The sequence below is a fragment of the Cyprinodon variegatus genome, unplaced genomic scaffold, assembly GCF_000732505.1.
Source record: "Cyprinodon variegatus isolate N-32 unplaced genomic scaffold, C_variegatus-1.0 Scaffold299, whole genome shotgun sequence".
Lineage (NCBI taxonomy): Eukaryota > Metazoa > Chordata > Actinopteri > Cyprinodontiformes > Cyprinodontidae > Cyprinodon > Cyprinodon variegatus.
In genome coordinates this window covers 532,340-536,205 of record NW_015150752.1, presented here as the reverse complement: position 1 = coordinate 536,205, position 3,866 = coordinate 532,340, and the positions used below count along the sequence as shown (strand labels likewise).

General features: G+C 40.8%; 1 protein-coding gene across 1 annotated transcript in view; it reads left to right on the top strand.

Moving 5' to 3' along the window:
* Window positions 1-746: 746 nt before the first annotated feature.
* The window catches only part of fam107b (family with sequence similarity 107 member B), an 18,615-nt gene continuing 15,495 nt past the window's right edge, over window positions 747-3,866 (top strand). Inside the window, exon 1 of the mRNA XM_015383963.1 lies at window positions 747-921. The gene's annotated coding sequence lies outside the window, so the exon portion shown is untranslated. The remainder of the gene's footprint in view (window positions 922-3,866) is intronic.

The window sequence follows — 3,866 nt, the reverse complement described above, 5'->3', positions numbered from 1 at the left end:
GGATGGATGGATGGATGGATGGATGGATGGATGGACGGACGGATGGATGGATGGATGGATGGATGGACGGACAGATCTGCAGTCGGCCTCGGCAGATGGTCGCTCACATTGAGCCTGGTTCTGTTAGAGGTTTCTTCCTGTTAAAAGGGAGTTTTTCCTCTCCACTGTTGCTACAAGCATGCTTAGTGTGAGGGATTGCCAAAGAGTCAGTGAGTTGATGCACTCAACTGGTTTTCCTAAGATAGAAAACTTTGAATCAGTTTGACTGTATGATCTGGTGAACTGTAAAGTGCCTTTAGATGATATGTGTTGTGAATTGGCCCTATATAAATAAACTGAATTGAATTGAATGGATGGATGGATGGATGGATGGATGGATGGATGGATGGATGGATGGATGGATGGATTTGCATTTTTATTTCACACTTTTTTTTGTCAACTTGGTGGAATGAAGCTTTACTTCATCATTTTTATGGTTTTATATTAGCAGACATACCCCTCGTAAAAACCTTATTTCTTACTTCTTTATTCTCTTTAATAAGTGACTTTTCAAAGGAAATGCGGTTTTTTTTAATAGAGCTGCAGGCGCGCTCTCTCCGCCCCGCCCTCAGCTCGTGGGGTCCCCCCTCTCATCCAAACCCACGAGCATATGAAAGAAAAGAAGCGGTTAAAGGAGGAGGGGTCTGCAGATTGCGTCACAGTAAACCCTCCCTCCTACTTTAAATTTACAATTTCTATGAGCGCTCGCCGTGTGTGTGTGTGGTGCGCGCTCAGGCTATTGAACAGTTTCTACCCAAGGAGACACACCTCGGACCGAAGAAGTGATCCGGACCGGGAGGCGCACTAATGGTGCTCGAAGCACTTTGTCATTTTAAATAATAGAAGAAGGGGGAAAAAAGTCGCGTCGGGTTCTACTTTGAGGTAGGTGTATGTGTGTGTCTTTGGTTTTTATTTATTTTTTTCTCCTCCTCTGCTCTATCGTAAGGGGGTTGTTTCACAAGCGCACTAACAAAAGCAGCACGTTTCAGCTGTCTGTCCCACCGAGCAGAGCCTGGTGGTTTAGGTTGGTTGGTTTACTTTAAAAACCAAAAAGTAACGAGTTTGGATGGAGGTAGAATGAGATGGCAAAAACACAAACTCTTGCTTCATTGTCTGCTATTGTTGCGGCACGGGACTGTGGCCCCGGGACAGCGCAGAACAAACACGTTGGTGTTGTTATTGTTCAGCGCGCACAGACTGTCCGATCCACCTCAGGACAGAATGGCAGTCTAATATTTAAAGGGGGGGGATGAATAGATTTGTTTGCAATCTTTTTTTGTTTGTTTTTTAAAGCGGATGCATGGAGATTACGTTTGAGCATAACGCACAGAATCACTAACCCAGTCTTCACGCTGTTTTGTTTACTTGGAGTTATGTTACAAAACAAACTTTAGCCAGGAAAAAATAAATAAATAAAAGATATAAACAATTTGATTCATCTGAATGAGATCAGCAATGACTGTCTGTGTCAAAGAGCTGCCAACCATGTGCTGTCATGCAGGCGGGGTGACCAACTGTCAAGTGTTTCTGCATCTTCTTGAAGCTGTGGCATTTTCTGTTGGTCAAACTTTAACGCTGAGCAAACAAGAGGGTGGAAGAAAAGGAACCCAGCTGGAGCCAGATTCTGTGTATTTGCTGGGTGGAGGCCTTAGGACATTCTTGCAAACAGTGTGGAGGTAAACTTACCTTTAGGTAAAGTAGTTGAAATAGGATAGTCATAAGGATAGAAGTGCTGAGCTGGGTGATTGCATTTTGTATGTGGGGGTGTTCTCACATGTGTTAGTCATTTAGAGAGGAGTTACATCTGTTTTCTGATCTTTGAACTCCCTCCTTCCTTTGCCTTTCTCTTGTTTCTCTCTTGCCTATCCTCTGTTTCCAGTAAAGTCAGATGCAGTCACTGTGTGGTGGGTGGGTTGATGCGTTTTTAACTCAACTGCTTGTCTGCTCCATTCTTATTACTACACTCAAAGGAATTTGAATATGTGAATGAAACTAAATAGTTTCCTAGCTGAAAATGGAAAGTGTTCATTTTGTGGTTCTGGTAAATGTGTTTCCATAGAATTTGGGTTCTATGTTAGGAAGTCTGACCTCCAAAAGGAGATCTTTTTAGGTAGGGAATAGGTGTGTGAGTATTAGAGGGGTATAACTAGCAGCCACGTGTGTTGATGCTATCCGCCATAGCCTGGTTGATCTTTGTGGGCACAAAATCTCCACCACCCACGTATCCAAAGCTCTACTAAGTAAATGTTTCAAGAGTAAAGTTATCATTTGAGATTTTGGTGTCACTTGAGCAGCCAGCGGTGGCAACAAAATGTTTTCTTTATTTAATTTTTAGACCTTTTAGTGAGCGTGTAAATGTGGCTTTGGTTTGCCCCACACATCTTCTGCCTGTCTAATTTCAGTCTGAACAGACCTACTTTGTGAGCGGACGACCCCCCCTTCAGCTAGTGGTACTGTTTATTTTTATTTATAACCATAACTCTTATGCCACCGATGGCAAACTGCTTTTTTGTTTTTTGTCACGATAAGAATTTAAACCATCCGTCTGATCAACTCCTTGGTTCTCATTTGCAGAAACAAGTCTGATGAAACCATAACATTGTTTCCAAAATAAAAGACATTCTGCTGAAACTTTCTTCAACAAATCATAATCCTTGCTCCTTCTACTCAACTCCTGATAGGTTTACTTAGAAATTGACGTCCTTTCTGTCTATCACACAAAGTGTCCAATATTGTGTGCTCTAGAGCATAAAGATACGTTTTGGTTTCTTCTGCTTTTCAGCCCATTTAGAAATATAGCACATTTGTGTTATATCTGTAAATGGGCTAAATTTTGCTAAATGTTGCCAACCATGATATCCATTTTCTGTGACATCTTATCTGCCCATTTAATCGTTTTCCTTTGAGAACTGTACAGAAACAGGTAAATGGTCACTCCCACTTTCTTTAATAGATGAATCTGCTTTGAATCAAACTGTAAAGAATTACAAGACTGTCCAATTTATGAATCAAATCATATGTCCCTAACTTTACTCTTAGATTGACAGAACTAACAAAAGAGCAACCAAGTATGTATACTGTTGTTTCATGCATTTGCAGACCAACAATGCTGGGAGTTTGTGATGCTTTAATGGTGTATCTCAACACCATATGCTGGCTGACTAAGAGGCAATAAACCAAACAGAAGTGATGCAATTATTAAATCCTCTAACAGGCCACAGAATCTGTTTACTTTACTTCAGTTTTGTTGCTAGGTTGCTGCATTATCACAACCCAGGAACCTAGGAACTGATTGATGGACAGCTGATTACAGGCTTCTCTTTGTGTGTTAGTTTCGATAGCTATGCGGGGGGATGAAACAATCCTCATAAAAGCCAGGCATGCTGGGCCTTGCTCAGTTGATACTTGGGATGCATAAGAAATATTGAGACCCAGGCATGGATGTGTGCACCTAAAGAGAATGATCTATCCAAAAGAACTGCATTGATTTTTCCTGCTCTAATGTCAGAGCCTCAATCACAATTAAGGGCCATTACTGCACTCGCTGGTTTTCTGCATCATCTCAGAGAATGGATGGCACGTGTACCCACACATGAACTTTAAATCCCTCTTTGTGGCTTGTTAGGGTGAAATAAAGGGAGAATTGGAATGAATGTTTTTTTATGGTATAAGAATCAAAAAGATTCACTTCAAACACAAGCAGGAACTAAGTGCAACAAAATAAGAAAAGAAACTAAATAAGAAAAAGGATATAAAAAGTTTCAGGTATTTATGTTGATGGCAAGAAACTTTTTGATATGGTTTAGAAAAAACAGTAGGCTTACTTT